Raw genomic sequence first — 14,111 nt, forward strand, 5'->3', positions numbered from 1 at the left:
AGATTTTGTTTCCTTCTTTCTTTTTTCATCTTTCTTTGCCTGGGTTGAGCGCTCAGTTAGGAAAGCTGTGAATTCAGATCAGGGCCACCCAGGGGAGTAGAGTGAGGGCAGAGCAGGTATAGATATAGTGTGTTCACCAGCAGGGGGTGCCAAGAAGGGCATCCTCTGTCAGTAATATGAAAAGTTTTTGTCTTGCAAATAAACCATTCACTCACAGACAGCCCCATTGTTCACTTGTTATCATCACTGGGTGTAGTTGTAGTTACTAGGCAGATGGAAATGCGAGGATGCGTCGGACAGTGACAATAGTAGGCTACAGAAAGATAAAGGAAAGGTGCCTCCTGCCCCGCTCTGAGGTGAAATGGTTGCTTTTACGTTCCTAGCAGCTGAGGACAGGACACTGACTGCCTGTACAGCTTCATACAAACACAGGAAGGCAAACAGCACAGGAATGTAGAGAATTGATTTCTTTCTGATGGTTTCTCAGAACATATAAGACTGTTTATGCATGTTATCAATTCTAATCGATGGCAACTGGTGAAAGCCGCTGGCTTGTTACTGGTAGCATTTAGTTTACACCTGTGTACCCTATGTTTCTTTTTGTAAATTGGCTTGAGGGCGCTGATGACGAGCATTGCAGTGGTAATTATTTCAGGACTCTAAATAATTCTCTATTTTGTGTCTGCAGGGCGAGGAGGCTGTTTTACCACCGCTGGAACTGAAGATTGCTTTAAATAAGCAAGTCCTCGTGGAAGGTAAACACACAATCATTCACCCGACTCCAGACCCTGCATGTGTGTGCGAATGCTCTATTGAAAAGGCTTAATAAGTAACTGAATGCAGGGTGGTTTTCTTGTTTGTGTACTGTATTTTGTGTGTGTGCATGTAGGGCCAAGAGGGTGGGCTGGGGACTTGACAGGTGCACCCTGTTAGTGTTTGGAGAAGCTGCTGATCTGAGACTGGCATGGTGGCTAGAAAACAGTTCAGAAGTTAGTTGCTTGATTTTAAAATAGTTGTAACTGCTAAAGATCTAATTGGACGCAGGGGCGTGTGGACAGTCACTCAATTTGAAGACGTTTTAGCTCAAATAAGGTAATGCTGTGTTTACCAAACAAGACAAAGGAGTTATAATACACACGCACGGCTGTTATGGTTGGCATCTCACCCATATCTCAGGTTTGCTTCTCACAACCGACTCCCTATTTGAGAGAGTTTGAGGCTCCCTGGATGTGAACTTCTGGATGGAGCGATTGGGTGAGGCTTAGTAAGACTTTGGAGAAGTGCTTTGTATGAGGGGGATGGGGGTGGGGGGTGTTAACACTTCAGGAGCTCAGGGCTTCAGAGGAGGAGTGTGTCTGTTTTTTGTCACGTACAACTTAAAGCTCACATCATCTCCCTCTCTTCCTTTTATTTTCTTTCATCTCTCTTTTTATCATGTCTATTCTGTCTCTCGCTCCCCCCCATAAACATGCTGTGACTTGTGAGTGGATACATTGGACATGTGTAACAGTGCTTTCATTGTTGGTAGCTTTTACACAGCAACAAAGCTAATCCAGGAAACACAATGTGAGGTATAACTGAGGTTTGTTTGGTTTTGTTTAGTTGATTTGATAATTATTAAACTGAACAGTGGTATGCCCAGTTAAAAAAAAATGTTCATGTGCATATTAGTGCAATTATGAGCAGAGTAATAGAATAAATCCCAAAAGCTGTACTCTTTCTTGCCACGAAAAAAAAAAAAACCTAAATAGACTTTACAAGTGTTCCTCTTTGAATATATTTTTAACATATATTTTTGAATATATATATATATATTTTTTTTTATTAAACCAGTGTTGGATTCTTAACAAAAAGCAGCTGCTCGTACACAAATTTTATCTTAAATATTAACGGCTGCAGCTTCACTGTAGATTCAGGAAACTCTCTACAGTGTATTAATCAGCCTGTAGTCCTCTTTTTTAGGGTTCGGTCATTCCCACATTTACAAGATACAGCCTTGGCAAAAAAAAAAAAAAAAAAAATGGAAGTAGAAGTGGAGGACTCATGTTGCTGGAGTTTATCTGGAGTGCATTCTCCGCATACTCAGGTCCACTCCACCAGAGCCCTCAGCTGCCTGCTCCAGATGTAAGATCAGCCCTGAAATCTTCCAAATGGTTGTGTAATTAATGTTAATGTGGCAAGATCAGCTTAATTGTTGACACAAGCTTCCAATGTGATTTTGATTGCATCACTAATGCAGAAATCCCCGTGGCAGCTTATGGGATTAATACGTCTTGGTGTTTAAAGCTCTTTTAAAGTGCAATCGAGTCAAAGAGGACAAGTGTGTAAAAAGCATGCATGTTGCTCATTTTTCTCTGCATTTGGACCAAGCGTACTTTTAAAAGTGTTTATTGTTAAAGCATGCATTTTATAAATATATTTGAAGGGCAGGCTTCTGACAAAAGTTTTGATTTAGATATCTGGAATATTTATCATCATACGGGCATATCGGTGTGACAGGGCTGCCTCTGATGTGAGTGTGTGTTTGCCTCCTTTTTGGCCAATTTATTCAGACCTGATGATATCCAGCTTTCCAAAAAAAAAAAAAAATCACAATCCTCAGATGCCCAAAACATGTTCCCCTGTTTTGCGGTCTTTCACAGTCTTCTCCTCTCATGTTAGATGTCATTTGAATTTCATGAATCCATGTAAGGGAGAGAAGAACACATTGTGCAAAGAAGCACTTCTTGTAATTCTTGCTTTGCTGTGAATGCTTATATAGCTTTCATTTAGCTGTTGAAGTTGCTTTGTTTAATCTACTTTTTATGGAAGCGTTAAGAATAAACAAGTGGATTCATGAGTTGGACCCGCAGAAAGGTCGTGTTGAGATTTATGCCGGGATGAAAATAGGGCCTCTGTAATCGTTCCCTTGACTGCATTTATTGCTTACTTTAAAAAAGTAATTTCTTTATATCAGCATCAAGCTGAAAATTGCCATGTATTAGTATTAGGCTCGGTAAGCTTCTAATTCTGTGGCATTTACAGCCGGCTGTGTTTCCATGCATTTATAACACTTTGATTCTTAAGAGCTCCTTTAATCGCTTATGCCTAGCTTGGAACATAATAAACAACTCGCCGTAGCGAAAGTGCCACATGGGGGAGATTTCTAGCAAGAAAGTAAAACGCTTCTGTCATTTGCAGTTTTGTTGCTGTGTTTTTCATGCACTGTAAGTACCGTAATCTACTCTCTGAGCTTATCTGCTGCAGCTAAAAACAGTGACAGGCAGAATAGATGCAAGGCAGCGTGAAAATGAAAAATTATCGTCACTACAAAGGCGTCACAATAGAGACCAATGCAGAAGCATAAAGCGACCGTGTGGCTCTGCCTTTTCCTGTTGATTGAGATCGCAGGATGTGTCAGAGCATTCTAAACACCCTCACCTGGCCACCGTCTGCGTTCCCTATCTGATGCTCTGCTCCCATGGTTGCATCAGCTGCTATCAGTACACACTCTGGCAGGTCGTCCGCCTTCATATTGTCTGACTAAACAGGTTGCACAGTTAAATTCATGGCTTATGTTGAATACAGTATGTTACACAATAGAGCAAGATTCTTCCCTTGCAACTCTTCGAATGGGAATCATCTTGGGTTGTGAGGTAGGTAGAATTCAACGGATAATGTCATCACAGATGTGCGATCTTGAGCCTACTTAAAATATCTTTTTTTTGTAGGAAAACGCATTTGACAAGTTTCAATCTATTTTTCTATCAGCATCAAACAGCCATGTCTTCTCTTGGTCTGAAACATATTGATGGATGCGTACTCTTGTGGTCTGCCTCGGAGAGTGAGCAGCTTTGATAATGTCAGTCGGCTACCAGGTGCAGACGGCTAACGTGACAGAGCCTTCGTGTGAGATTGACTGAGGCGACAGAAGTAAGCAAATTCCATCTGTAGATGAGTTGTCTTACAGCGAGATGAAAAGAAAATCACAAAAGTGAGAGGAAAAGTGCCAGAGCTCTCTTTTTCAGGCTTGGCCTTGTGTCTCAGCTTCAGAAAAGATGAAATAGAGCTAATAAATGGGATTGATTTGTTGTCTTCTGAGCAAAATGACTACACAGGGTGTTTTTGTGGTAACCTAGGGAAGCATCTGTCAGACTGCCTTTTCCAGCAAAACAGTGGTGCTGGAAGTGATGGAATATTGTATGCACACACACACTCTCTCTATCTTAAAGCACAGTTGTACATTTATATTTTAAAAACACACTCTACAGATTCTTGTTTGTTTCCACTATATGAAGGTTTGTGGCTATGTATGGAAATCCCATAAAGTTCCTAGAAGCCACAGTGACTCTTATTTGGATAGGTTTGACTTTGTTGCGCTCACTTCTTGGTAAATATCACTTTGGCAGTCCTTTCTCCGTTTATTTAAGAAAAACAAATCCCTTTTAGGGATAAGGCACCTGGTGGGGCTACTTAATGGAATGGCTTCAGACTTGCGCAAATAAACAGCTTGCATTTTTGGTGTGAGATTAGGAATGAGGCTGAGATGGAGTGAGAGCTAGAGAGAGGTGGGTGAAAACCAAACAAAAGAAGTCAAAATGTGGAGAGGACAGAAGTGGAGGAGTTGCACGTCTGCTTATGCTTCCTATAGCTCTCTGTACATGCTGTGTGGCGATAGTAATACTCATGTGAACCTTGGTAAGACTTTACTTTTTCAACTTCAGACTGAGGTGAAGCTCTTTTTTGAATAGCTGACCAGTGAGTCAGCAGTAGTTATTCAGAGGGCTGGAAAATATCTGAGTCTGTTTTTTCCCACACACACACACACACACACGCGCGCACAAACATGCGGTTACGTCTTTTCTTAACCTGGACAAGATAGCGAGGGAGGGAACAAAGAGAAGAGCAAATGACCAGTGAAACATAAAGCAGATTGAGGGCTACATTTGTTTTTAAATAGCTCCTAATGGCTGTTGAAATTGACAATAACATCCCCGTTTTTATTCAGCACAGAGTTTGGCAGGGTTCTCCAGTTCATAACATATATTGTTCCCACTCGGCTTATTTGATTGTCTGGAGAGTGTCAAAAAAATTTGACTGTTGAGTCATAATTAAAGCTGGAGCTCAAGTAGAATATTTTTCCTGAGTAATTTACTCAGCCTCAGTACTGACTGAGTTGCAACTGAAACATGGCTGTAGGAAGTGACTGCTAAATTTAGCAACTCAGAGTTATCCTCACTAACATTTTAAAGCTAAACGCTTTGGTCTCACCAGAAAGGGGCGATGCAAATGTAGGTTCTTGGTTGCTCTGTCTCCATGCATACCCTTCTGACTGGGCTTTATGTGTTTTTAACCAACAAGGAATTATTAAAGGGAGAATGAATTTCACCAAGTTACCAAGCCGCTGTAGTTAGAATTGTTACTAAATTTACACTGTTTAAAAGGCACGCTTGTACCATCAGCTTCCTTTTCATACCCCTCTGCAGCCCCATCTCTTTTGTGGAGCAGAGTAGGATTTAATAAAGTGAATAGTGTAACACAGTTAATGAGCTTTGATAGCTTCCTCCATTTTGGACCGTTCTGCTCTTGGCCCTTTAAAGGTCAACATTGTCAAGATATTTGCTGTTGGTCTGTAGTGTTCATATAATTTAAAATTGATTATAAGAATTCAGATTTAGATTTACTTCCCCTGAGTTGGTCCCTTTGACTGGATCTGAACATTGCCATAGGTCTGTTTTGCTGTTTTAATGTTCTTTTAATTTCCACTTTATCTGACCTCTGGTTTGAGTTTGTGCTCAGACCCTATTAGACAAAGACGGTTTCAATGATTTCTTTTCTTTAATAGGAAAACACTTGTATCGTGTTATGCTGGCAGAAATTGTCCACATGTACACATATTTTTTTTTCACCCTCACTGTCTCTGTGGATTTTAGCCTTTTCTCTACATGAAGTCACTAAAAAAGGATCTTGAACATCTTTCCTGATTCCCGAAAATATTGAAAAACTTTAAGTTCACGGTTGATGCATACATATAGCAGCTAAAGAACCAACTCCTCTGCTTCCTGTTTGCATGGGTGCATGCAAGCCCAGTGTAAGTAATGGTCTTGTTATATGTTATATGTAGGATGAAAATATAATAGTGTGGATATAACAATAGACAACTGGAATATTGATGTGACCAACTGCTGTGGAGAGAAGTGGAGAAGTGTTTTCAAACTTAGCCACTATTGTGTGAACATCGCCTGAAAGGGAGAGAAAAACTGAAAACCTGTTTCTAACCAAATGTGGGTTTATTTATATAATCAAATGAAAAAGGTAGAGGCATTTTTTAAAGTAACATTTATTTACAGTCTTTCCCTCATTTTTTTTTAATACTCTGGTTTTAGCCTTGGCTCCTGCCTTGTTTTCATAAACAAAGTCTCTTTGGCCAGCTAGAAAAAACACAGAGCTGCTCAGTGCACTGAAAACAGGAATGACAAACACCATTAGCTGAAAAATTTCCATCTCATTGCAACTATGTTATTGTTTACTTTACCATACACATCCTAATATGGTTACCTCCCTGTCAAAGCGGGCCAGAGCAAAGCCGAGGGGCCCTCGCAGGGAGACGCTTTCAGCTGCCACTTAGACAATAAGAAACAAATGTCACAGCTCGGCAAAATAGCCTGGCTTTCACAGTCTTACAGTACTTGGCCTTCCATGCCGCTTGGCTCAGGCTCCTGTGTGATATTTAACTACTCTCCAGTGTTAGATGCCCTCACAGTGTTCCCCCTACATCTCTTCTTCTCTGCCCCCTCTTTTCTTGTCTTCCTTTTGTCTTTCTTTATTTGTCTGTATCTCCCCATCGATCTCTGTCCCTGTCCTGGTGTTAGCTATGTGTAGGCTGACTGATGGGCCTCTGTTTGCTGTGTTAAGTTATTTATCGGGGGGGAGGGGGTGTGTGGTGTGGTGATGGGTTTGGAGTGGCCCTCCTCCCTGTGGCCGAGTAGAGGCCAGTTCAGCTGCAGGTCACGCCCTGGCCCGAAGCCGACGCTGCGTTTGAACTGGAAACATCTTGGCGATGCTTAGAGGCTCTTTATGATACTTGGATGGAATCACAACCGCACAAACTCCAGAAACCCTGGGATACTGCAGAGGAAATGTAGCGTTCTGGTGGCTGTGGCTTTTTTATTTTAATATTTTGAAGTTTGCTGAAATATGAGTTGTTGTAACTGCCAGTCTGCTTGATCGTATTGGAGAAGTGGGAAGTAATGCTGAGAACTACTATTGATAGAAAAACAGGTAAAATGTCATCACAATTGAAAAAAACTAGACAATACTCAAATTGGCATAGATCTGAGAATATTCTCAATGGATAGTTGGCATTGAGGTTATTTGGTATTAGGGTCAGGTAACCTCACCACAGGTTAGTCTGACAGTAGTTGGAAATTGGGTTCTTTCAGATGCATGGTCTTTCTTTTCCCCAGTTGGTGGAGGATGATGGCAGCCTCACCTCAATCCTAAAATCCTCACGTTTATGATATTTGCCCAGTATTATCTGTGCCTGTGGATGAATGGGAGGACAGAGCATGAGGAATGTAGAAGGTCAGACTGCGTGATTTACACAGTACAGAGCCATAGAATCCTTGGGAAAATACTTGGGCTCGAATCAAACAGACATCATGTGATATGTTCTTAACACTGACCTTTAAAGTCATGCTTTTTACTGCTGCTCTCTGGTAAAAGATGCACTAAATGTAAAATAATTTTAGTGTCTTTATTTCATAAACAAATAACATTTTTTAAGTCATTTGTGCAGTTGTCAGGTCTTGGGTAGAAAGTTAGGCAAATGTTTTCATTTTGAAGGATTTCTTAGATTTGCTAAAGATCTGGTGATTCATCCTTTTAAAGATATGACCTCAAAATGCCACAATTTTAAAGCTGCGCTGCATAAACCACATCTTTTTCTACCTAAAAAAAAAAAAACCATTGTGATGCATTTTTTCACAGTTACTCTTATTGAATACATAAATGAGTCACAGCTATCTTAAAATAACATGACTCATACACACAGAGGAAGATGTGAAGAATTGATCAAATCATTACCTCCTGTTCACATTTTTACCTGGCAGTGAATGATTAATAGGCCTTTTTTTTGCATTTATTTTGAACCGTAGTTAAGACTCACATCCTGTTCATTATTTCATCAGTATTTGTTCAGGCCTAACTGTAATTTCTACTCCATTGCAGTTATATCTTCTTGATAAGCTAATGGCGCTGACCTTTTCTTTATTTTGTTTTTCATGTAAGGAAAAAAAGACCATACCCCCTTTGACGTTAATGAACTTTGTGAAGAGGGTTGTTTACTGGCTTCAAGGTCAGTTTCTGAGAAAGGCACCAGGTTTTCTTGTAAACATATTTACAGCCAAAGATGTGTAAACATTGTAAATGCGTACAGGTGCAGCAGGGGCGATACTGGCATATTTTCCCCTTTTTTTCATTCTTTGTTTTTTTACCTGACCTTTCCCCTGTGACACACACACACACACACACACACACACACACACACACACACACACACACACACACACACACACACACACACACACACGTAAAAGCTGTGTGTGTGTGTGTGTGTGTGGGTGCACAAGCGTTTATTTATCAAAGCACTTTAAAGTAAAATGTGCACCAAGAAAAAATAATAAAAAAAATAAAAATTTACTCTTAGAAAGCGTAATGATGTGCTTACTCACAATATAAAGCTGATAGGGGAGAGACGTAGAGGAGAGGCAGGCAGCATGGCAAATGCAGGGCTAGTGGGGGTATTAAAATATGAATTAATGGAATGTTGCTCGGGCACATCTCTGGGTGTAGTGTAGTGTTAAAAAATAAAATTTATGTTGCCAGCTAGTAGCCGTGAAGGTGCATTTGGACTTAGTATCCTTTAATTAGAAGTGAGATATTAGCATTTCATAGGGCTTTATGCTGGGTGAGGGGATCGGCCGGCCACCGCGCCTTCATTAGCCAGCTTCTCTGTGTAATGAGTGCCGTCATTAGCTGATGGAGTGGATTTGCCCTAGCTCTACCTTGAAAGGCACATCTTTTACATACTTGCAAGGAATAAGGCCTTTTAATGGATTTCTTAATGAATAAAATAAGATGCCACTTCTTTAAAATTTGACGAGTGCATTTCTGATAATGTACACCACTAGCTGCTGACACTTTTTTGTTGCATTATTAGCAGAGGGGGGAAAAGAGAAATACTACTGGTGGCGATGCTGAGAAAGTGAGAAACAAAGGTAGTCTTTGGGCTTTGTGGTGGTGTGTTGAACTTTTTTTTTTTTTTTTGTCAAAGTTCAAAAATGTCTATAATATGTGGGTGATGAAAGTGCTAGATCAGCTGTGTCGACTTTCATTAATATGCATGTGAAATAAGGGGTGTGTGATTTCTGTCAGAGGTCTGAGGAAGTGCTCTCTGAGCTGTAGGGCTCTATGTTAACACTCATCATGTTTATAAGGAAAAATGGCAGGACAGCTATTGGATAAACCTGACTCCAAATTATATGTGCAGCTATGATGAAGCGCGTGTGCACACTCAACAACAGTCAAGACAGTCAGAGCAGAGGTGTTTTTTTGCGATATGGAAGTCTCCCTAAGCCTTTGGCTGCAGCTCCACTCTCAGAATCAGCCGTGAAGTGATTAGTATTTTATTGATGAGCTCCTGAAGTGGCAAGTGTGGGAAATTGGATCTTTGATCTCCTGGAGTTTGGGAAATATATCCTGAGTGTGTGGAGCTCTCCAGGTAAAACACAACCCCCGTCCCTCCACCCCATCTTACCAACAGCACTACGACGCACACAAATGCACACATATACATACAGACACGTCGTTTGGGAGGGATAGTCCTCCCCTTCTCCAAAACACATATTTGTTTTGGATGTTTTCACTGAGAGTCTACACGGTGATTACAGATGTTCATTAACAAAATTGGGTATTTGTTTTAAACTTTAACCAATCACTTTGATATGCTAATTACAGTGTAATTTAATTTGAGCCCTGTAATGATGATGCTGTTATTATGGACATAAATGATGCAGTTAAGCTGAGAGTAATCTCATTTGCATACTGTACATGCCAGTAAATTAAGCCCTTTCCTGCGTTGCTTCAGCTTTAATTTTCCACTCCTTTTCACACAGCATCCCTCAGCCCCTGTGCCTAATAGCAAGCCAGCTTGTTTGATGTGGAGAGCCGCTTCCTCACAGTAAATCTAGTCACAATATGTAATACATAAAGGCTCTCATTATAACTCTAAGTGCCCTTTTAAGAAGTTGGTATTAATAAGCAGGCTGGCTTTTCATGCTTTGTAGTGATACACAAAAACAGTTTTGTGCCACACCATAATCATCTTCAGGATTCTTTAATCTGCATCTGAGAAATAAAAGCTATCATGCTTGTAATAATGATGCACCCAGGAATACTTAAAGAGGCCTTAATCAGATTGTATATGTCTTCCCCTATGTACTGATCAGACATATCTTCAAATAGGTGATTTTATTTTGATATTCCTACTTTGAAAAAAAGATGAAGGGATCTGTTTCTGTCTTCACATAAAAAACCCCCCAAACAAACGGACAAATATTGTCCTGTTGTATGTTTAGCACAAATAATTTGGATTCATTTCTTTGTACAAATGTTATTTGATGTCTGTATGAAAGAGGCATATTTGTGACAGAGGGACGCGTCTGGCCTTGATAAAAGCTCTTGTGTCTTCATTAGAGAAGCAGCACCTCATGGTGTCTGATTGTCTGATGTTTGCAGTGAGAAGGTAAACATGTTTGTCATACAGAGCTGTATTTATGCTGATCAAACATGGGAGGTAGGCCATGGTGAATGTTAAGGACTTTGGCTGACCGTATGTCTGAACAGCTCTGTGAAACGTACAGCCTCACAATGCTCTGAACTTGCCCTGCTTGCAAACAAGAGTCCAGCTCCCCCCTTTTGTGTTTGGAAGACGTGTTAGAAGGCTGTTTTATGGACTTCAGCACTGACAATACAATTGCCCTTCACTGAGAATGCTCCTCCATTTTGTGCCATAAAGAATATTATTTTTCTGCCAGCCAATTTTCTCTGTTAGTCTCTAATTGGCTACATAAATCTCGGCCGTTGAGGGTGAGAAATGTTGCAGTGTCACACAGTGTAATCTTCACCCTTATTTACCAATTCATTAAGATTCATTGATGCAGGATCGGTGAGAGGAACTGACAACATAAATCAGGCCTCCAACATAATGACCCTAATCAGTTGGGAATTGCAGAAAATGTCATGATGAACTATGTCCTTGTATTAGTGCCACTGTACATTGTCATTGTGCTGCTTTATGAGTGGGACACATCATCCTGACGTGGGCTGTATTTAACAAAAAAGAGTTGTTAAAACCTGATTCTATTAAATGGAAGAAATTCATGTAAGGTCTTTTGATATTTAGCCATTCGCCCTTTATCTTCAATTTAACTGCTTGATGGAACTCGCTTCCTTTTTAACCCTCTCTGGGAAGCTATAACATGCTTCTTAGGCTTAAATGACCCCTGTCGTACCACGTCGAGGAAGAATTGCTCCTTCAGAAGCAGTAGGGGGTAAGGCCACACCCATAATAATGACAACCAATCACATGTCGAATAGCAAATCGGTGTTGTATTGTGGCTAGTGAACTTGGTAAATTTTAAGCATCCATTGAGGAATGACAGTTTTAAGAAACCGCTGTAACAAAATAGTCACTCGATTACCATGCCATTATTTGTGTGTAAAGGTTAATGACTGTGTCTGGGAAATCAATAGCTTAACTTAATCTCTGTGAGTAACACTAACCAAGAGAGGTGGGAAACATGCACCTGCTGTGTGTTATTGTCTGCAGAGAAACATTTAACACTCGTAAGAACGATTTAAATAGCAGGCGTTTGACCGGACTACAGTTTCTTCCACTTATCGTTCATGGTACCGAGAGAGGAAACATAATAAATGGATCTACCACAGCTGATGACTTACTCAGTGGTAATTAGCAGCTTACTTTGTCTTTAGAGCTGTGGCTTACCACAGGTCTGTCTTTGTGATTTAACAGAACTGCAAAGCTTTTACCAAAAAAAATGATTAGGCTCCATGTTGTCAGATCACAAAGGAAGTGTGCACTCAGATGAGCTGACAACCCCAACCCCCCACCCCAAAAGGCAGCAATGCTAATAATATTGTCCTTTCTTTGCACAGGCACACAATATTAATTAGACAAGTTCGTTAAAGCTAACCTCAGTTTTCCCAGGAAAACGTATCTGACACATTTCCTCTCCACATGTTCGCATGGGAGCAGCCCTTACATGGATTCTAGTAAAAAATGATTAAAAATATATGACACACTTTAAGTAATGTTAAAACAATAAGTGCTTTTGCAGCTCCCGTAGGACGCTGATAGATTGGAGTTATGTTTTTCTTTGGGTTTTTGCGTTTGACAGGTCTAATTGGTAAGATGAGCTTGAGGGCAGCAATGCTTGCTTTTTTTCCCTTGCATTGAGCCTGTGGTCAGAAAAAGCAACCTCTCGTCTCCTGGTGTCTGTCCTCTCGCTGTAGTGTTAATGGGCATAAGCCACATGTGAGCGAGATTATCAAAGTCAAATGAAGGAGAGTCGCTGAGAAAATGTGTGGCGTACCACTCCTAAAAGAGGCTCCACATCCCAGAATTACTATTCCATTCATGCACAACCAGATTTAAACTCATTAGACTTCTCTATTTACTCAGTCTCCATCGGCCCTAGTTGTACTAAAAATATCATGGCCTGCCTTACTTTGGCACATTCCGTCATTGTCTGTGCACAGCAGGCCTTTACACCGAGGTGTTTCTCACATGGCTCCATGCAAAGGAGACAAACTGCTTTGTGTATTTTCTGAAATTATGGATCTGCTCAGTTTCTCTACTGGAGTCTGCCTTTTTGTACCCTTCTCATTGCTGATTGATCTGCACGTGTAGTGTGTTAATACTTAGATATTCATGTGAATCATCATGGTCACCACTGATGTGGTATAGCAATAGGTTTGCGTCTAAACTTTCATGCTTGAGAATCCTATTGTAGCCATCCCGAGGTGCTATAAATATGTGTTTTGATCATATTTTATGCCTTCCTCTCATGGGGGTAACAGTTTTTGGGGGGACTAAATTATATCAGTAGGGGAAATGGAGGAAAAAAAAAAAACACAAGGGGATTCTGGGTAGGGAAGCCTCATTGGATGGCTTCAGCTCGGCAGATGGCAAGTTGTTGTATGCATGAAAAATTAATGGTCAAGGTGATGTGCAGCTTGAGAGTCCTCACTATACATTATCTACTGTGTATAATCACTTATTTGTGGGCTATTACATTTTTGATGTAGCAGGCAGAGTACGTCATATTTTTACTATTGAAGTCACACATAAATCAAGTAATCAAACCCAGGCATTGTGATTTATGAAGGATAACATCTTTTCCTGTTCAGTTCCACCTAATTCCTTCTTTGTTGTTTCTTTTTCTCTCCATACCCTGATGTAGTGAGTGCCATCTCTGGGAGCCCTCAGACTTCCTTTGTTATTTCCACAAACCCAGTTACTGAATAATTGAATGAGGTAAATGTTTAACATGTTTTTACAAGTTCCTCGCTGTGCTGTTGTGAAGCGCCACTGTTTGTTGGGCCTGGAAGAAACACACGATCGCTTTGCTTGACAATGATGCGTTTCCATAGGAGGCCACCCCCATGGCTGCCCACCCTACCCGTCACCCCATCTTGTTCTCATTCACGGTGGCTTGCTAGCAGCTGCAACACACCAGCCTAATGCGTCTTGAAATGTCAGAAGAATGACTTTTTGTTTATCTTGACTTTTGCCTCGCTGTTTATTCTAGTCAAAGCTGCGTTTGCATCGACCTTGATTCCCTAAAGCCTCGCCCCTCCTTCTCCCCTCCTAGAACCTGTTTACACTCTGCCTGCCCCGAGTGTCACCTAGGAAATTGGCTGATCATTTCACCTGGTTAATATTAAATGGCTCCTGCAAGGAGACGTGTTTGTTCATAAACACAAAACCCTGCTCCTCCTGTTTACTGTAGCCATGGCAGCAATCACTTATTAAACAAACAGCTGCTTTG

The 14,111-nt window shown here is 40.7% G+C and overlaps 1 protein-coding gene across 3 annotated transcripts in view; it reads left to right on the forward strand.

Moving 5' to 3' along the window:
* foxp1b (forkhead box P1b) overlaps positions 1-14,111 on the forward strand; it is a 147,685-nt gene that overhangs the window by 50,866 nt on the left and 82,708 nt on the right. For all 3 annotated transcript variants that reach the window (XM_030729435.1, XM_030729436.1, XM_030729432.1), the window contains exon 5: positions 689-755. The gene's annotated coding sequence lies outside the window, so the exon portion shown is untranslated. The remainder of the gene's footprint in view (positions 1-688; positions 756-14,111) is intronic.

Source organism: Archocentrus centrarchus, chromosome 5 (assembly GCF_007364275.1).
Source record: "Archocentrus centrarchus isolate MPI-CPG fArcCen1 chromosome 5, fArcCen1, whole genome shotgun sequence".
NCBI lineage: Eukaryota > Metazoa > Chordata > Actinopteri > Cichliformes > Cichlidae > Archocentrus > Archocentrus centrarchus.